This window comes from Procambarus clarkii, chromosome 47 (genome assembly GCF_040958095.1).
Source record: "Procambarus clarkii isolate CNS0578487 chromosome 47, FALCON_Pclarkii_2.0, whole genome shotgun sequence".
Classification (NCBI taxonomy): domain Eukaryota; kingdom Metazoa; phylum Arthropoda; class Malacostraca; order Decapoda; family Cambaridae; genus Procambarus; species Procambarus clarkii.
Genome location: NC_091196.1, coordinates 4,011,089 through 4,032,067, shown reverse-complemented (window position 1 = coordinate 4,032,067; position 20,979 = coordinate 4,011,089).

Genomic DNA, 20,979 nt, shown 5'->3' with positions numbered 1-20,979 from the left:
TTGTGGTGGGTGTGGTGTAGAGGTTGTGGTGGCCGTGTTGTAGAGGTTGTGGTGGCCGTGTTGTAGAGGTTGTGGTGGCCGTGTTGTAGAGGTTGTGGTGGCCGTGTTGTAGAGGTTGTGGTGGCCGTGTTGTAGAGGTTGTGGTGGCCGTGTTGTAGAGGTTGTGGTGGCCGTGTTGTAGAGGTTGTGGTGACTGTGTTGTAGAGGTTGTGGTGGCCGTGTTGTAGAGGTTGTGGTGGCCGTGTTGTAGAGGTTGTGGTGGCCGTGTTGTAGAGGTTGTGGTGACTGTGTTGTAGAGGTTGTGGTGGCCGTGTTGTAGAGGTTGTGGTGACTGTGTTGAAGAGGTTGTGGTGACTGTCTTGTAGAGGTTGTGGTGGGTGTGGTGTAGAGGTTGTAGTGGCCGTGTTGTAGAGGTTGTGGTGGGCGTGTTGTAGAGGTTGTGGTGGAAGTGTTGTAGAGTTTGTGGTGGCCGTGTTGTAGAGGTTGTGGTGGCCGTGTTGTAGAGGTTGTGGTGGCCGTGTTGTAGAGGTTGTGGTGGCCGTGTTGTAGAGGTTGTGGTGACCGTGTTGTAGAGGTTGTGGTGGCCGTGTTGTAGAGGTTGTGGTGGCCGTGTTGTAGAGGTTGTGGTGGGCGTCTTGTAGAGGTTGTGGTGGCCGTGTTGTAGAGGTTATGGTGGCCGTGTTGTAGAGGTTGTGGTGGCCGTGTTGTAGAGGTTGTGGTGGCCGTGTTGTAGAGGTTGTGGTGGCCGTGTTGTAGAGGTTGTGGTGGCCGTGTTGTGGAGGTTGTGGTGGCCGTGTTGTAGAGGTTGTGGTGGGTGTGGTGTAGAGGTTGTGGTGGCCGTGTTGTAGAGGTTGTGGTGGGCGTCTTGTAGAGGTTGTGGTGGCCGTGTTGTAGAGGTTGTGGTGGGCGTCTTGTAGAGGTTGTGGTGGCCGTGTTGTAGAGGTTGTGGTGGCCGTGTTGTAGAGGTTGTGGTGGCCGTGTTGTAGAGGTTGTGGTGGCCGTGTTGTAGAGGTTGTGGTGACTGTGTTGTAGAGGTTGTGGTGGCCGTGTTGTAGAGGTTGTGGTGGCCGTGTTGTAGAGGTTGTGGTGGCCGTGTTGTAGAGGTTGTGGTGACTGTGTTGTAGAGGTTGTGGTGGCCGTGTTGTAGAGGTTGTGGTGACTGTGTTGTAGAGGTTGTGGTGACTGTCTTGTAGAGGTTGTGGTGGGTGTGGTGTAGAGGTTGTAGTGGCCGTGTTGTAGAGGTTGTGGTGGGCGTGTTGTAGAGGTTGTGGTGGAAGTGTTGTAGAGTTTGTGGTGGAAGTGTTGTAGAGTTTGTGGTGGCCGTGTTGTAGAGGTTGTGGTGACCGTGTTGTAAAGGTTGTGGTGGCCGTGTTGTAGAGGTTGTGGTGGCCGTGTTGTAGAGGTTGTGGTGACCGTGTTGTAGAGGTTGTGGTGGCCGTGTTGTAGAGGTTGTGGTGGCCGTGTTGTAGAGGTTGTGGTGGGCGTCTTGTAGAGGTTGTGGTGGCCGTGTTGTAGAGGTTATGGTGGCCGTGTTGTAGAGGTTGTGGTGGCCGTGTTGTAGAGGTTGTGGTGGCCGTGTTGTAGAGGTTGTGGTGGCCGTGTTGTAGAGGTTGTGGTGGCCGTGTTGTGGAGGTTGTGGTGGCCGTGTTGTAGAGGTTGTGGTGGGTGTGGTGTAGAGGTTGTGGTGGCCGTGTTGTAGAGGTTGTGGTGGGCGTCTTGTAGAGGTTGTGGTGGCCGTGTTGTAGAGGTTATGGTGGCCGTGTTGTAGAGGTTGTGGTGGCCGTGTTGTAGAGGTTGTGGTGGCCGTGTTGTAGAGGTTGTGGTGGCCGTGTTGTAGAGGTTGTGGTGGCCGAGTTGTAGAGGTTGTGGTGGCCGTGTTGTAGAGGTTGCGGTGGCCGTGTTGTAGAGGTTGTGGTGGCCGTGTTGTAAAGGTTGTGGTGACTGTGTTGTAGAGGTTGTGGTGGCCGTGTTGTAGAGGTTGTGGTGGCCGTGTTGTAGAGGTTGTGGTGGCCGTGTTGTAGAGGTTGTGGTGACTGAGTTGTAGAGGTTGTGGTGACCGTGTTGTAAAGGTTGTGGTGGCCGTGCTGTAGAGGTTGTGGTGGCCGTGTTGTAGAGGTTGTGGTGACTGTGTTGTAGAGGTTGTGGTGCGTGTGGTGTAGAGGTTGTGGTGGCCGTGTTGTAGAGGTTGTGGTGGGCGTGTTGTAGAGGTTGTGGTGGCCGTGTTGTAGAGGTTGTGGTGACTGTTGTTATGATCTCAGCCTGCAGGAGAAACGAGTCTCCCTTCTTGAGAGTTATTCAGCAAGCCTGACCTAACTAGAAGGTCTAGCAAGTATTGAGGTGATAACGCATATGTAAAATAGTTGGTTGGATATGTGTAACAGTTTGAGATTATGGGCAATGCAGAAGAAATTAGATAAATGACGGGCTAGGAGATGTGGACATTTTGCTGGAGGCGTGAGGCTCGCTTCTGGAGGACCTTGACCTCACTTGAGTGCCAGACATCGCAGGGGGAAGCCGCGCTCCGTTGAGCTCCCGTCAGAAGGGAACCCCTAGTGATATATCTCTAAGAGAAGAGAAGTGTGCAGACGTGCCAGCTGTGGAATCGAGCTGGGGACGTGTGGTCTCAAGTCGTGGACGATAATTAGTGAATATTAAGCCGCCCGGAGGCATTATTGTGGGCCGTGGGAGCGCCCTGACCAGACGCCGTCAGAGGGAAAGCGCCCTCGACCAATTAATCTGTGGTAAGCACGATATACGCCAATTCATAGTGATTGCTTGTAGTTGGTCGTGTGCCCAGCGACAGTAGCAATGTTTATTTATAAGTTAGGCATGTTTTAATAAGGCAGAAAGCCTGAAATAAGAGAGTGGAGAGGGAGGAACACGGAGCGACGTCCGCCCCCTCTGAGCGCTGGCGGACGACTGAGGGAGCCTGGCTCCGGATGGAGGAAGACCCTCCCAGCGAGTGAGGACCGCCGCCAGGCGAGGTGGAGTATGGACCCGCCCAAAACGGGGGAGTCCACTCTCACTGTATGTAGAGGACAGATAGAGGTTTGAGGCAAGCATATTGTGTGGTTATTTTTTGTTTATGTGTTAAAGGGGAACATTTTATTGGAACGTCGATGGGTTGCAGGTTTGTCTTTGGGGAAGAAGTTGCTGAGAACTTCGAAGCCAGCAGATGATGTAGCTGATGAGACTCCAAGGTAGTGGAGCAGAGGACCTCGAGCTGTGAGGAGAAGCAGCAGTGAAGAGGAGTGTCACGTGCTTCTGTAGAGGTGGTGTAGCAGCCAAGAGAGCTGTGGAAGAACCTAACAGAAGGGTGAAGCACCGTAGTTGCACAAGGAAACTTCATGATAGCAGCCTGGAGGAGCTGCAGAGGATCCTGGTAGTGAAGCCCGGAAGAACCTAAGGATATTAGGGTTGTGAACTTCCAGAGGTGGAAGGGGAAGTTCTGGTGGATTACTTATAGGGAGTTGATAGTGTTTGGTTGTCATTAGCGTGCAAGACGCAGTGAGAGGTGAGTGACTGTTGGCATTCCTATGTCAAGGAGTTTTTTTATACTGAAGTATCAATGAACATCTGTACTGGTATATGTTATTGCATTCAAATGCTGATTTTCTATATGTGTATGTTAGCTTGCTGATGGTGCAACAGTGTATGTAGGCTTGATCAACTTGAGGAGGTTGATAGTATCAGGTGGTGAACCAGGAGATAGGATACCACTGGATAAGCTGATAATAGAGTTCTGATGGTGTTGGAGTGCAACCTGATTGTGATATTATAGAGTATAGGATTCATTATTATTATATGTGTGTATGTATCGTGTATGTGCTTTGTTCAGTAAATGTGTCACAATTTGCTGGTGTTTGCCCTTGTCCTAGTGAGGCTTCCCAGGAGGTAGTAAAGAAGGAGAGAGAAAGAACCAAGAACCACTGCTGTGGACAGGGTAAGAGGTAATACTAGTAAGTCATAGGGGATTGAGATCATATCTCATAAGGAGAGAGTGGGGTGTCACAGCGGCTCAAGTGGGTGTGTGCACGTGACAACGAGGCTAAGTGTTGGAGCCGCATCCCCTAAGCGTGTGACGTTGAGCCCCTCTCCGAGAGCCAGAAGCGCCAAGGGTGATCTCCTAGTATAAGCACTCTGCCGAGTTGTGGGTTGGGTTGTCCATAGAGAAGGATCAACGGTCCATAGAGAAGGATCAACGACGACAACATCAACCAGCCCACAGTCTATAAGAAATTGGGGGCCTGTGTCCGGGAGAGTGAACTGACACACCCACACCCTGTCCAAGAGTGGATTTGTACACCCTTGCTGAAATAGATAAACTGTGTGACCGCAGGTGTATACTCTCTCTCTTGGGAAGACTCACAGGACAAGATGGATAAGGTGCAAGCATTTGTGGAGTCAGGCAAGCCTGAGGACTTGGAAGGTTGCACGAGGGATCAATTGAAACAAATAGCAGAAAAATGTGGCATCAGGTTGAAAGCATCTAAAGTAGCTGGGATGAAGGATGAGATCCTGAGGCAGTTAAGAGCCAAAAATGAAGCGGCAGAACAAGGAGCCCAGAAAGGAGCTGAAAGTGGAAAGGAGGATGATGGGCAGGATGAAGTGAGATCCCAGGGATCGAGTAGGAGCAGCAAGAGTAGCCGCAGTAGCAGGAGTAGCTGAAATAGGAGCTTGGAAAGATTCCAGTTAGAGCTCCAGATGCAGCGTGAGGAGAGACAGTTCCAGCTGGAAAAGATGAAATTAGAACTCCAGATGAAAAATGAAGCCGAGAAGGAAAAAGAGAAAACCAGGCTGGAAGTAGAAAAAGAGAAAACCAGGCTGGAAGTAGAAAAAGAGAAAACCAGGTTGGAAGTAGAAAAAGAGAAAACCAGAGTAAGAGAACTGGAGTTGGAACAAGAAAAAGAAAAAGCCCAGGTCGAAAAAGAAAAAGAGAGAACAAAACGAATGCAGATAGAAGCGAATAGAACCTTGGCTGAGCAAAGGATTGAACATGGGTTGCCAGAGAGCACCACCCAGGTATCACACCCACCAGATGTTAGGGTTAGGGAGAAGGACATTCCCTTGTTTGTTCCCGAAGAGGCAGAGAGCTTTTTCGAGCATTTTGAAAAAGTAGCCAGCATCAAGGAGTGGCCACAGGAGGAATGGGCCCAGCTGGTCCAGTTAAGATTGACCGGTGCAGCCAGGGAGGCATACACCCAATTGTCACTGGAAGAGTGCCAGGATTACGCCACAGTAAAGAGCAGCATATTGCGCTCGTTTCAGTTAACCTCAGAGGCTTATAGGAAGCGCTTCAGAGAAATGATCAAAGTTGGAGCATGTACGTTTGCTGAGACAGCAAGAGATCTGGAAAGACGATTCCAGAAGTGGATTGAGGCTGCTGGAGTTGGATCTTACGCTGACCTGAAGCAACTGATGGTCATGGAGAAGTTCTTGGAGATGATGCATCCCGAAACAAAGTTCAAGATCCAAGAAGCAGGGATAAAGGAGGTGAAAGATGCCGCAGATAGGGCGGATATGATTACTGAAGCATACAAGAGCTTAAGGGAGAACAGAGTGAGAAGCGAGGTGAGACGCAGCAATAGCAGATCCAATGGAGTCTGGGGAGGAAGAAATTATGAAAGACCCAGAAGAGTTTGGGGTGAGAAAAATTTTGATAAATGGGCAGATAAAAGTAAGTACCCTAAAACTCAGAAGAGTAGGTCGCGCACTTCGTCTGAAAGTGAAGATGAAGGAGCTAAACGAGAAGCTAATCGTTATCCGGGAAATCAAGAGTCCAGTAAAGCTCCACAGAGTACGAGTAGTACGTCTGGCCCGAGGAACTCTCATGTGAGTGGGCAGAGTCAGAGCTACTCTGGTACATATAGAAGAGACTTTTCCCAGATGAGATGTTACAATTGTAACGGATTGGGTCACGTGATGCGATATTGTCGGCAGGGCAAGAGAGTTGTGACCCTGGCCATGTGTGACCCCCGAGGTAAATATACTAATGTGTTCGAAGACAAACCACAGAGAGCGAACTTAGTGAACGAGAGGTATAGGCCGTTCATGAGCAAAGGTTGGATCAGTATAGGAGGCCAACCTGAGGTAGAAGTTGGTATCTTAAGAGATACCGGAGCTAATCAGAGCTTGATTGCGAGAAGCCTGATTGGGAATGATCGACGGTTAGCTGGCAGTGGGAAGATGAAAGTATATGGGTTATTGTCTGAGAGTGACATGCCCGTATGTACTGTCCAGCTAAGGTCGGAATATGTGTCGGCGGAGGTGATGTTGGGAGTGTGCCCCGACATACCTGTTCCAGGAGTCCAAGTGATCCTGGGGAATGACTTGTGCGGGACAAAGGTGTTGCCGAGAGTCGTAGCGGAGACTGTGCCAGAGGAGTGCCCAGAAGGCCACAGCACGGGTGGGACACCTGAGAGTGTGAACCTGACTGACATCCGAGGAGATGAGTCAGGAGACCGCCAAGCCATTGAAAACCCTGTCTCGGTAGTGATGAAGGCAGAGGTGGCCGACAAGGAAGACGCTGGAGGAGATGAGACAGTGTCAATTAAACCGGTAGAAGATATTGATGTAGATATAGCATGGCTGTTTGATGAAGGTCCAGCCCAGGAGAATGAAGTCTCGGTGAGGTCAAAAGTGAAGATGGCCCAGCCGAAGAAGAATACTGTGGAGAGAGTTGACCTGAAGAGAGCCCAGACTGCTGAAATTAAGAGTCGGAAGGTGAATGCAACTGTGCTGAGTAGGAATGAGGAAAGATGTGGACATACAGAGGACGAGAGTAGAGCGTCAAGTTGTCCACGAGCACAGAGGCATATGGATAGTGGAGTTAAGTTGTTTGAGATGTCAGGAGTCGACATGTTTCACAGAAAACGTGGAGGAGAGATAGTGAAGAAGAGTAATAGCCGGGAAAATGAAAGGAGAAGAGACAGTATGTGTGGAGAGATGCTTACGAGCACTCTGGGAGAGATAGAGCGACATGTACGGTCGAATGCTGTTGGATGTAGTACAGCGCTCGAAGAAACTTTTAGGAAACGAAGAAGAGTTGAAGGAGAAGAAATGGAGTTGCATAGAGGTGAAAAGTGTGGGAAGAGGAAGATGATACAAGCATGGAGGAATAGAAGAAAGCCGAGGACTCGGTGGGAGTCGAACAGGATGAGGTCTCGGATATATGAGGAGACGAAAAGGAGGAGCGTCGGTGAAGACGATGGAGTGAAGTATGATGACAGGAGACGAAAGTATAACGGCAGTAGATGGAAGTGTGAAGACGACAGAGGAGGTACAGACAGTAGATGTCTGACTCTGGACGTGAAGAGAAGAAGACGAGGAAATGGAGGGTGGAGACAGTAAGTAGAGTGGACCGATGGAGTGCAGGCGTCCAAGGAGGACAGCCTAGCTTTGAGGTGTCAGAGAGGTCAAATCGTTTGTGAGAAGATCATGTTTCTGGCACGTGGTGTGCCAGATGTTGCAAGGTGCAACGAATTAATTGTAGACTCCTAAGAGAGTATATGGGGTGAAGAACGAGATAGTGTGGTGGCGGATGTATTATCCCGAGCTTTGCCACTGGAATAACTCTCAAAAATAAGGGGAGGGGAGTGTTATGATCTCAGCCTGCAGGAGAAACGAGTCTCCCTTCTTGAGAGTTATTCAGCAAGCCTGACCTAACTAGAAGGTCTAGCAAGTATTGAGGTGATAACGCATATGTAAAATAGTTGGTTGGATATGTGTAACAGTTTGAGATTATGGGCAATGCAGAAGAAATTAGATAAATGACGGGCTAGGAGATGTGGACATTTTGCTGGAGGCGTGAGGCTCGCTTCTGGAGGACCTTGACCTCACTTGAGTGCCAGACATCGCAGGGGGAAGCCGCGCTCCGTTGAGCTCCCGTCAGAAGGGAACCCCTAGTGATATATCTCTAAGAGAAGAGAAGTGTGCAGACGTGCCAGCTGTGGAATCGAGCTGGGGACGTGTGGTCTCAAGTCGTGGACGATAATTAGTGAATATTAAGCCGCCCGGAGGCATTATTGTGGGCCGTGGGAGCGCCCTGACCAGACGCCGTCAGAGGGAAAGCGCCCTCGACCAATTAATCTGTGGTAAGCACGATATACGCCAATTCATAGTGATTGCTTGTAGTTGGTCGTGTGCCCAGCGACAGTAGCAATGTTTATTTATAAGTTAGGCATGTTTTAATAAGGCAGAAAGCCTGAAATAAGAGAGTGGAGAGGGAGGAACACGGAGCGACGTCCGCCCCCTCTGAGCGCTGGCGGACGACTGAGGGAGCCTGGCTCCGGATGGAGGAAGACCCTCCCAGCGAGTGAGGACCGCCGCCAGGCGAGGTGGAGTATGGACCCGCCCAAAACGGGGGAGTCCACTCTCACTGTATGTAGAGGACAGATAGAGGTTTGAGGCAAGCATATTGTGTGGTTATTTTTTGTTTATGTGTTAAAGGGGAACATTTTATTGGAACGTCGATGGGTTGCAGGTTTGTCTTTGGGGAAGAAGTTGCTGAGAACTTCGAAGCCAGCAGATGATGTAGCTGATGAGACTCCAAGGTAGTGGAGCAGAGGACCTCGAGCTGTGAGGAGAAGCAGCAGTGAAGAGGAGTGTCACGTGCTTCTGTAGAGGTGGTGTAGCAGCCAAGAGAGCTGTGGAAGAACCTAACAGAAGGGTGAAGCACCGTAGTTGCACAAGGAAACTTCATGATAGCAGCCTGGAGGAGCTGCAGAGGATCCTGGTAGTGAAGCCCGGAAGAACCTAAGGATATTAGGGTTGTGAACTTCCAGAGGTGGAAGGGGAAGTTCTGGTGGATTACTTATAGGGAGTTGATAGTGTTTGGTTGTCATTAGCGTGCAAGACGCAGTGAGAGGTGAGTGACTGTTGGCATTCCTATGTCAAGGAGTTTTTTTATACTGAAGTATCAATGAACATCTGTACTGGTATATGTTATTGCATTCAAATGCTGATTTTCTATATGTGTATGTTAGCTTGCTGATGGTGCAACAGTGTATGTAGGCTTGATCAACTTGAGGAGGTTGATAGTATCAGGTGGTGAACCAGGAGATAGGATACCACTGGATAAGCTGATAATAGAGTTCTGATGGTGTTGGAGTGCAACCTGATTGTGATATTATAGAGTATAGGATTCATTATTATTATATGTGTGTATGTATCGTGTATGTGCTTTGTTCAGTAAATGTGTCACAATTTGCTGGTGTTTGCCCTTGTCCTAGTGAGGCTTCCCAGGAGGTAGTAAAGAAGGAGAGAGAAAGAACCAAGAACCACTGCTGTGGACAGGGTAAGAGGTAATACTAGTAAGTCATAGGGGATTGAGATCATATCTCATAAGGAGAGAGTGGGGAGTCACAGCGGCTCAAGTGGGTGTGTGCACGTGACAACGAGGCTAAGTGTTGGAGCCGCATCCCCTAAGCGTGTGACGTTGAGCCCCTCTCCGAGAGCCAGAAGCGCCAAGGGTGATCTCCTAGTATAAGCACTCTGCCGAGTTGTGGGTTGGGTTGTCCATAGAAAAGGATCAACGGTCCATAGAGAAGGATCAACGACGACAACATCAACCAGCCCACAGTCTATAATACTGTGTTGTAAAGGTTGTGGTGGCCGTGTTGTAGAGGTTGTGGTGGCCGTGTTGTAGAGGTTGTGGTGGCCGTGTTGTAGAGGTTGTGGTGACCGTGTTGTAAAGGTTGTGGTGGCCGTGTTGTAGAGGTTGTGGTGGCCGTGTTGTAGAGGTTGTGGTGACTGTGTTGTAGAGGTTGTGGTGGCCGTGTTGTAGAGGTTGTGGTGACTGTGTTGTAGAGGTTGTGGTGGCCGTGTTGTAGAGGTTGTGGTGGCCGTGTTTTGGAGGTTGTGGTGGCCGTGTTGTAGAGGTTGTGGTGGCCGTGTTGTAGAGGTTGTGGTGACCGTGTTGTAAAGGTTGTGGTGGCCGTGTTGTAGAGGTTGTGGTGGCCGTGTTGTAGAGGTTATGGTGACTGTGTTGTAGAGGTTGTGGTGGCCGTGTTGTAGAGGTTGTGGTGACTGTGTTGTAGAGGTTGTGGTGGCCGTGTTGTAGAGGTTGTGGTGGCCGTGTTTTGGAGGTTGTGGTGGCCGTGTTGTAGAGGTTGTGGTGGGTGTGGTGTAGAGGTTGTGGTGGCCGTGTTGTAGAGGTTGTGGTGGGCGTGTTGTAGAGGTTGTGGTGGCCGTGTTGTAGAGGTTGTGGTGGCCGTGTTGTAGAGGTTGTGGTGGTCGTGTTGTAGAGGTTGTGGTGGCCGTGTTGTAGAGGTTGTGGTGGCCGTGTTGTAGAGGTTGTGGTGGTCCTGTTGTAGAGGTTGTGGTGGTCGTGTTGTAGAGGTTGTGGTGACCGTGTTGTAGAGGTTGTGGTGGCCGTGTTGTAGAGGTTGAGTTGGCTGTGTTGTTGAGGTTGTTGTGGCTGTGTTGTGGAGGTTGTGGTGGCCGTGTTGCAGAGGTTGTGGTGGCCGTGTTGTAGAGGTTGTGGTGGCCGTGTTGTAGAGGTTGTGGTGGCCGTGTTGTAGAGGTTGTGGTGGCCGTGATGTTGAGGTTGTGGCAGCTGTGTTGTAGAGGTTGTGGTGGGTGTGTTGTAGAGGTTGTGGTGACCCTGTTGTAGAGGTTGTGGTGGCCGTGTTGTAGAGTTTGTGGTGGCCGTGTTGTGGTGGCCGTGTTGTGGAGGTTGTAGTGGCCGTGTTGTAGAGGTTGTGGTGGGTGTGTTGTAGAGGTTGTGGTGACCGTGTTGTAGAGGTTGTGGTGGCCGTGTTGTAGAGGTTGTGGTGGCCGTGTTGTAGAGGTTGTGGTGACCGTGTTGTAGAGGTTGTGGTGGCCGTGTTGTAGAGGTTGTGGTGGCCGTGTTGTAGAGGTTGTGGTGGCCGTGTTGTAGAGGTTGTGGTGGCCGTGTTGTAGAGGTTGTGGTGGGCGTGTTGTAGAGGTTGTGGTGGCCGTGTTGTAGAGGTTGTGGTGGCCGTGTTGTAGAGGTTTTGGTGGCCGTGTTGTAGAAGTTGTGGTGGCCGTGTTGTAGAGGTTGTGGTGGCCGTGTTGTAGAGGTTGTGGTGGCCGTGTTGAAGAGGTTGTGGTGGCCGTGTTGTAGAGGTTGTGGTGGCCGTGTTGTAGAGGTTGTGGTGACTGTGTTGTAGAGGTTGTGGTGACCGTGTTGTATAGGTTGTGGTGGCCGTGTTGTATAGGTTGTGGTGGCCGTGTTGTAGAGGTTGTGGTGGCCGTGTTGTAGAGGTTGTGGTGACTGTGTTGTAGAGGTTGTGGTGACCGTGTTGTATAGGTTGTGGTGGCCGTGTTTTAGAGGTTGTGGTGGCCGTGTTGTAGAGGTTGTGGTGACTGTGTTGTAGAGGTTGTGGTGGCCGTGTTGTAGAGGTTGTGGTGACTGTGTTGTAGAGGTTTTGGTGGCCGTGTTGTAGAGGTTGTGGTGGCCGTGTTGTGGAGGTTATGGTGGCCGTGTTGTAGAGGTTGTGGTGGGTGCTGTGTAGAGGTTGTGGTGGCCGTGTTGTAGAGGTTGTGGTGGGCGTGTTGTAGAGGTTGTGGTGGCCGTGTTGTAGAGGTTATGGTGGCCTTGTTGTAGAGGTTGTGGTGGCCGTGTTGTAGAGGTTGTGGTGGCCGTGTTGTAGAGGTTGTGGTGACTGTGTTGTAGAGGTTGTGGTGGCCGTGTTGTAGAGGTTGTGGTGGCCGTGTTGTAGAGGTTGTGGTGGCCGTGTTGTAGAGGTTGAGGTGACTGTGTTGTAGAGGTTGTGGTGACCGTGTTGTAAAGGTTGTTGTGGGTGTGTTGTAGAGGTTGTGGTGGCCGTGTTGTAGAGGTTGTGGTGACTGTGTTGTAGAGGTTGTGGTGGGTGTGGTGTAGAGGTTATGGTGGCCGTGTTGTAGAGGTTGTGGTGGGCGTGTTGTAGAGGTTGTGGTGGAAGTGTTGTAGAGTTTGTGGTGGCCGTGTTGTAGAGGTTGTGGTGGCCGTGTTGTAGAGGTTGTGATGGCCGTGTTGTAGAGGTTGTGGTGGCCGTGTTGTAGAGGTTGTGGTGACCGTGTTGTAAAGGTTGTGGTGGCCGTGTTGTAGAGGTTGTGGTGGCCTTGTTGTAGAGGTTGTGGTGACTGTGTTGTAGAGGTTGTGGTGGCCGTGTTGTAGAGGTTGTGGTGACTGTGTTGTAGAGGTTGTGGTGGCCAAGTTGTAGAGGTTGTGGTGGGTGTTGTGTAGAGGTTGTTGTGGCCGTGTTGTAGAGGTTGTGGTGGGCGTGTTGTAGAGGTTGTGGTGGCCGTGTTGTAGAGGTTGTGGTGGCCGTGTTGTAGAGGTTGTGGTGGCCGTGTTGTAGAGGTTGTGGTGGCCGTGTTGTAGAGGTTGTGGTGGCCGTGTTGTAGAGGTTGTGGTGGCCGTTTTGTAGAGGTTGTGGTGGCCGTATGGTAGAGGTTGTGGTGGCCGTGTTGTAGAGGTTTTGGTGGCCGTGTTGTAGAGCTTGTGATGGCCGTGTTGTAGAGGTTGTGGTGGCCGTGTTGTAGAGGTTGTGGGGGGTGTGGTGTAGAGGTTGTGGTGGACGTATTGTAGAGGTTGTGGTGGCCGTGTTGTAGAGGTTATGGTGGCCGTGTTGTAGAGGTTGTGGTGGCCGTGTTGTAGAGGTTGTGGTGGCCGTGTTGTAGAGGTTGTGGTGGCCGTGTTGTAGAGGTTGTGGTGACTGTGTTGTAGAGGTTGTGGTGGCCGTGTTGTAGAGGTTGTGGGGGGTGTGGTGTAGAGGTTGTGGTGGCCGTGTTGTAGAGGTTATGGTGGCCGTGTTGTAGAGGTTGTGGTGGCCGTGTTGTAGAGGTTGTGGTGGGTGTGTTGTAGAGGTTGTGGTGGCCGTGTTGTAGAGGTTGTGGTGGCCGTGTTGTAGAGGTTGTGGTGGCCGTGTTGTAGAGGTTGTGGTGGCCGTGTTGTAGAGGTTGTGGTGGTTGTGTTGTAGAGGTTGTGGTGGCCGTGTTGTAGAGGTTGTGGTGGCCGTATGGTAGAGGTTGTGGTGGCCGTGTTGTAGAGGCTGTGGTGGCCGTGTTGTAGAGCTTGTGGTGGCCGTGTTGTAGAGGTTGTGGTGGCCGTGTTGTAGAGGTTGTGGGGGGTGTGGTGTAGAGGTTGTGGTGGCCGTGTTGTAGAGGTTGTGGTGGCCGTGTTATATAGGTTATGGTGGCCGTGTTGTAGAGGTTGTGGTGGCCGTGTTGTAGAGGTTGTGGTGGCCGTGTTGTAGAGGTTGTGGTGGCCGTGTTGTAAAGGTTATGGTGGCCGTGTTGTAGAGGTTGTGGTGGCCGTGTTGTAAAGGTTGTGGTGACCGTGTTGTAGAGGTTGTGGTGGCCGTGTTGTAAAGGTTATGGTGGCCGTGTTGTAGAGGTTGTGGTGGCCGTGTTGTAAAGGTTATGGTGACCGTGTTGTAGAGGTTGTGGTGGCCGTGTTGTAAAGGTTGTGATGACCGTGTTGTAGAGGTTGTGGTGACCGTGTTGTAGAGGTTGTGGTGGCCGTGTTGTAGAGGTTGTGGTGGCCGTGTTGTAGAGGTTGTGGTGGCCGTGTTGTAAAGGTTGCCATGGCCGTGTTGTAGAGGTTGTGGTGGTCGTGTTGTAGAGGTTGTGGTGGCCGTGTTGTAGAGGTTGTGGTGACTGTGTTGTAGAGGTTGTGGTGGCCGTGTTGTAGAGGTTGTGGTGGCCGTGTTGTAGAGGTTGTGGATGCCGTGTTGTAGAGGTTGTGGTGGCCGTGTTGTAGAGGTTGTGGTGGCCGTGTTGTAGAGGTTGTGGTGACCGTGTTGTAAAGGTTGTGGTGGCCGTGTTGTAGAGGTTGTGGTGGCCGTGTTGTAGAGGTTGTGGTGACCGTGTTGTAGAGGTTGTGGTGACTGTGTTGTAGAGGTTGTGGTGGCCGTGTTGTAGAGGTTGTGGTGGCCGTGTTGTAGAGGTTGTGGTGGCCGTGTTTTGGAGGTTGTGGTGGCCGTGTTATAGAGGTTGTGGTGGGGGTGGTGTAGAGGTTGTGGTGGCCGTGTTGTAGAGGTTGTGGTGGGCGAGTTGTATAGGTTGTGGTGGCCGTGTTGTAGAGGTTGTGGTGGCCGTGTTGTAGAGGTTGTGGTGGCCGTGTTGTAGAGGTTGTGGTGGCAGTGTTGTAGAGGTTGTGGTGGCCGTGTTGTAGAGGTTGTGGTGGCCGTGTTGTAGAGGTTGTGGTGGCCGTGTTGTAGAGGTTGTGGTGGCCGTGTTGTAGAGGTTGTGGTGACTGTGTTGTAGAGGTTGTGGTGGCCGTGTTGTAGAGGTTGTGGTGGCCGTGTTGTAGAGGTTGTGGTGGCCGTGTTGTAGAGGTTGTGGTGACTGTGTTGTACAGGTTATGGTGACCGTGTTGTAAAGGTTGTGGTGGCCGTGTTGTAGAGGTTGTGTTGGCCGTGTTGTAGAGGGTGTGGTGTAGAGGTTGTGGTGGCCGTGTTGTAGAGGTTGTTGTGGGCGTGTTGTAGAGGTTGTGGTGGCCGTGTTGTAGAGGTTGTGGTGGCCGTGTTGTAGAGGTTGTGGTGGCCGTGTTGTAGAGGTTGTGGTGGCCGTGTTGTAGAGGTTGTGGTGGCCGTGTTGTAGAGGTTGTGGTGGCCGTGTTGTAGAGGTTGTGGTGACTGTGTTGTAGAGGTTGTGGTGGCCGTGTTGTAGAGGTTGTGGGGGGTGTGGTGTAGAGGTTGTGGTGGCCGTGTTGTAGAGGTTGTGGTGGCCGTGTTGTAGAGGTTATGGTGGCCGTGTTGTAGAGGTTGTGGTGGCCGTGTTGTAGAGGTTGTGGTGGGTGTGTTGTAGAGGTTGTGGTGGCCGTGTTGTAGAGGTTGTGGTGGCCGTGTTGTAGAGGTTGTGGTGGCCGTGTTGTAGAGGTTGTGGTGGCCGTGTTGTAGAGGTTGTGGTGGCCGTGTTGTAGAGGTTGTGGTGGCCGTGTTGTAGAGGTTGTGGTGGCCGTGTTGTAGAGGTTGTGGTGGCCGCGGGGTGTCTGGGACTGGCTCCGACTCTCCTCTACTACCGACATTTACATGGTCATCGGTACACTGGTGATACCAGAAGACCTAATAGTTCCTGTGACCCGGATGTCACCATTAACAATATGGTGAAGCAGCAGACACAAGTTGTGGGAGTCCCCCCTCCTCCTCCCTCGGGCTGGCTCCACCTCCCGTTCTCTACCGTCTATGGCTCATCCAATAATGTTAGCACACTTCTACATGTTACCACTGCTAGGCTTAGGCTCCGCTACAAGTACCTCTGGCAGTTTGTAACATCTGCTGATGTAGACTTGACTAAATGTAAACTCTGCGTCATTATATATAATGGAATGTGAAAAATCGCGGAATTCATAGATTATGGAGTCCAAGAAATGTGTAAGTACTTCATTCATAATGAAGTGCTGCCGGGAATCTTAGTTAAGTATCACAAATTTGCTGACTATAGGTGCAGCCTGCACATGACTGTAAAGCTGCCGCCCAGTTGGGTGGGTGTGGAGCACATGACTGTAAAGCTGCCGCCCAGTTGGGTGGGTGTGGAGCACATGACTGTAAAGCTGCCGCCCAGTTGGGTGGGTGTGGAGCACATGACTGTAAAGCTGCCGCCCAGTTGGGTGGGTATGGAACACATGACTGTAAAGCTGCCGCCCAGTTGGGTGGGTGTGGTGCACATGACTGTAAAGCTGCCGCCCAGTTGGGTGGGTGTGGAGCACATGACTGTAAAGCTGCCGCCCAGTTGGGTGGGTGTGGAGCACATGACTGTAAAGCTGCCACACAGTTGGGTGGGTGTGGAGCACATGACTGTAAAGCTGCCACCCAGTTGGGTGGGTGTGGAGCACATGACTGTAAAGCTGCCACCCAGTTGGGTGGGTGTGGAGCAAGACTAGTAACTGTGTGACTCACCATAGATGTAAAGTGCCTTGTATAGTGACTGTTGTGAGCCTCTTGTTGAATCACTTGTGATACAATATATTATTGATGTGTGTATTTGAGTAGGTGATTTATATATATATATATATATATATATATATATATATATATATATATATATATATATATATATATACATATGTGTGTATAAATATGTATATGTATTTGTAAACATATATTTATATGTATATGTATATATATGTAAATGAATGTACGAGAATATATAACATTAATAATTGTGAAACTAGCGTCAAGAGATTGTTATTTGCTTAGCTAAATGAACTCTGGGGTTCAGTTCCTGAACCAATTATGTGCCTCTGTAACCCTTTCCACCACCGCCCACGGGATGGGTATGGGGTGCATGATAAACTGAAAATACCACCTCAATCCAGAATTGTATGACAAATACACCCAACTACACTTCTGAACACTCACATAAATAACTCACCTTCATTTACTCGTTGTCAACTAACACTCAAGTGCCTAGTGATGACATTGTATTTGTTTCATATATAAAACAATTTGAATTTAATCTTCTTAGGTTAAATCTCCTTACTGGAAAAGCCTAACAAGATGCAAGCCAACATGTTAATATATATGTTAATGATTGTCTGTGTCTGTCTGCCCGAGTCTACAGGCCTGATGTCTGGTGCTAGCCTCACCACCTTTGTACAGTGATTACAGCGGGGTACATGACCAACATGGGCGGGTCAGTACCTATACTACTTGTAAGAGTCACATACCACACCGCTATGACTGCTGCGTCCATGTGAGCTCCACTCTCTCACCAAAATATTATTTCATACGTTTCCTTCACAAAAGTGAACCAATTTTAATAGCCTGAAGTTTTATGATTTCACTTACAAAGCCGCGAAGTACAACATGTTAACTTTGTTATCGCTCCGTCTCTCAGTATTCACCTCCCTCCATACTCACCTCCCTCCATACTCACCTCCCTCCATACTCACCTCCCTCCATACTCACCTCCCTCCATACTCACCTCCCGCCATACACACCTCCCTCCATACTCACCTCCCTCCATACTCACCTCCCTCCATACTCACCTCCTTCCATACTCACCTCCTTCCATACTCACCTCCCTCCATACTCACCTCCCTCCATACTCACCTCCCACCATACTCACCTCCCACCATACACACCTCCCACCATACACACCTCCCACCATACTCACCTCCCTCCATACTCACCTCCCTCCATACTCACCTCCCACCATACTCACCTCCCACCATACACACCTCCCACCATACTCACCTCCCTCCATACACACCTCCCTCCATACTCACCTCCCACCATACTTACCTCCCACCATACACACCTCCCACCATACTCACCTCCCTCCATACTCACCTCCCACCATACTCACCTCCCACCATACACACCTCCCACCATACTCACCTCCTTCCATACTCACCTACCTCCATACTCACCTCCCTCCATACTCACCTCCCACCATACACACCTCCCACCATACTCACCTCCCTCCATACTCACCTCCCTCCATACTCACCTCCCACCATACACACCTCCCACCATACTCACCTCCCTCCATACTCACCTCCCTCCATACTCACCTCCCACCATACTCACCTCCCACCATACTCACCTCCCACCATACTCACCTCCCACCATACTCACCTCCCACCATACTCACCTCCCTCCATACTCACCTCCCACCATACTCACCTCCCACCATACTCACCTCCCTCCATACTCACCTCCCACCATACTCACCTCCCACCATACTCACCTCCCACCATACTCACCTCCCACCATACTCACCTCCCACCATACACACCTCCCACCATACTCACCTCCCTCCATACTCACCTCCTTCCATACTCACCTTCCACCATACTCACCTCCCACCATACACACCTCCCACCATACTCACCTCCCTCCATACTCACCTCCCTCCATACTCACCTCCCTCCATACTCACCTCCCTCCATACACACCTCCCACCATACTCACCTCCCTCCATACTCACCTCCCTCCATACACACCTCCCACCATACTCACCTCCCACCATACTCACCTCCCTCCATACTCACCTCCCTCCATACTCACCTCCCTCCATAGTCACCTCCCTCCATACTCACCTCCCACCATACTCACCTCCCACCATACTCACCTCCCACCATACTCACCTCCCACCATACTCACCTCCCTCCATAGTCACCTCCCTCCATACTCACCTCCCTCCATACTCACCTCCCTCCATACACACCTCCCACCATACTCACCTCCCTCCATACTCACCTCCCTCCATACTCACCTCCCTCCATACTCACCTCCCACCATACTCACCTCCCTCCATACTCACCTCCCTCCATAGTCACCTCCCTCCATACTCACCTCCCTCCATACTCACCTCCCTCCATACTCACCTCCCACCATACTCACCTCCCACCATACTCACCTCCCTCCATACTCACCTCCCTCCATACTCACCTCCCTCCATACTAACCTCCCTCCATACTCACCTCCCTCCATACTCACCTCCCACCATACTCACCTCCCTCCATACTCACCTCTCTAACTATACTCACCTCCCTCCATACTCACCTCCCTCCATAGTCACCTCCCTCCATACTCACCTCCCACCATACTCACCTCCCACCATACTCACCTCCCTCCATACTCACCTCTCTAACTATACTCACTTCACTCCATGGAGATGAATAAGGAGAAAGTCTTAACACATATAACGTAATGAAGATAGCAGAGAGTGATAAGGCTTCAGAACAAGTGAACTTGACAGGTTTAAGGGAAACGTTTGGTGGCTGATGTGTGTTCTGACCCACACATACATATATCATCCGCAGAATAAGGGAAGCTTGCAAACATATGGGAATCATACTACAAAAATCAGTGTAAAAACTTCATTAAGACTTTCCATATAACACATGTAAGACCAATACTGAAGTTAGCAGATCCATTATGGAATTTGTGCCTTATGTACCTCAAAATATAACTGGCAAATGTACATAATTTTACAACAAGACTCGTACATAAATATATATGTGGTTAACTAAACAATCTTAGAGGAGTGGACATGATCACAACAGCCAAAATACCGTATGGAACAGACACGCTGAACTAGAACAACCTCTTTAAACAGAGAGAAAATTGTTAAGAGGCTGCAATTTTAAATAAGGTGAATAACGGTACAAAATACTCATGCCCTGTTCGAGTAGCTAACAAGTGGGACAGTAATGATATCAACGCTTTCTATGGAGTGATGTGTGGTGATATTGACGCCATCTAGGGACCTGCACTCCAACTTCAAGGCATTAAGTGAGATGAAGACAACGCCATCTGTTGGCGGAGGTGTTACAAGGTCAACGCCATCTGTTGGCGGAGGTGTGGCAAGGTCAACGCCATCTGTTGGCGGAGGTGTGACAAGGTCAACGCCATCTGTTGGCGGAGGTGTGCCAAGGTCAACGCCATCTGTTGGCGGAGGTGTGACAAGGTCAACGCCATCTGTTGGCGGAGGTGTGACAAGGTCAACGCCATCTGTTGGCGGAGGTGTGACAAGGTCAACGCCATCTGTTGGCGGAGGTGTGACAAGGTCAACGCCATCTGTGAAAGGTTCCTGAAGCATACCTCAGTTAGGAGGTGAGGTCGACGATGAAGACCTCTGCTGAGTGAAGGAACGATATCAACGCCATCTACATTGTGCACCCGATGATATTTACAGTTCTCCGGTGAAAGGCTGCCATCCTATGTTCTCCTTGTATACCTTCTCTCTGGCTAATGTCTATTATGTCCAGAGGGGTGACGTGGAGGGGTCTATTGCGCTTTGGAAATCAGTTCACCTCTGGCAGTCCAGAACTTCTGACTTGTTCCTGTGAGGACACAACCCGTTCTCGCAAATTCGTAAAGTCAATATTGACTTATTAACTACGTGCATAGGTGATATACTAAACATAATAGATACCCCTAAAAAGATTCATAGAAAACACCGACCTTACCTAACCTTGTTAGTATCTTAAGATAAGCATCTTATTGCTTCGTAATTACAATTATTACTTAACCTATACCTATTATAGGTTAGGTAATAATTGTTATTACGAAGCAATAAGATGCTTATCTTAAGATACTAACAAGGTTAGGTAAGGTCGGTGTTTTCTATGAATCTTTTTAAGGGTATCTATTATGTTAAGTATGTCACCTATGCACATATTTAATAAGTCAATATTGACTTATTAAATTTGCGAGAACGGGTTGGAGGACATGTGGCCACCGTCAGCAGTAAACAGTGTGTTGGCTGTTGTACTTGTGTTGTGTTGACCGACGTACCCGGGATTTGGTCAAGAGGAGTGACAAGACGACAGTACTGGCCGTCTGCTGAGAAGTGCTGCTAGTGTGTAGTGAGACTTCTGCCAGGGTGTTAGTGGAGACCCTGGACGTGTTACTGGTGACCCCTGTCAGTGTTGCTGAAGACCTCTGCCAGGGTGTTTCTGGAGAACAGATGTGGGAGCATTTAGGACATGTGACGGTACAATGTGGGACTGGCCCATGATCAGAAAGATGAACTCGCTGGTGATGACGATTGGACGTAGACGACGTACACTTGAAGATAATGGACTCACCGGCATTTGAAGAACACTGCAGATATATTAAGTGTCCTGTGTGAAAGAGACACTGTGTACATGTGTAGTTGTATGAAATAGATAATATATTGGTGAATGTATTATTAAGTCTTGTTTATCCCCCTTTATTCCTTGCACAATTACTTGCTACCGACAATTCTTGATAACTTACCAACGACTTCGGGTGGGATCATGGACGAGGCTCTACGGCCCCATAGGCAGAAAGAACCTGGTTACTGGCTCAAGGAGGCCGTAACAGGCACTCGGGGAAAGAAGAAGCCGTGGAAACCACCTCCATTCAGATTATCAAAAGCATGTATGACAGTGAACACCATGAAAGTTAAATAACGCATTAGGAACAAGAAGCTAACATATCAGGTTTCAAGGATACTTTTCCATATGTTCCCATCTCCTCTCTTTATCCCTCTCTCCTCCATCTCCTCTCTTTACCCCTCTCCTTCCTTCTCCCTACCCATTAACAGGTCAAG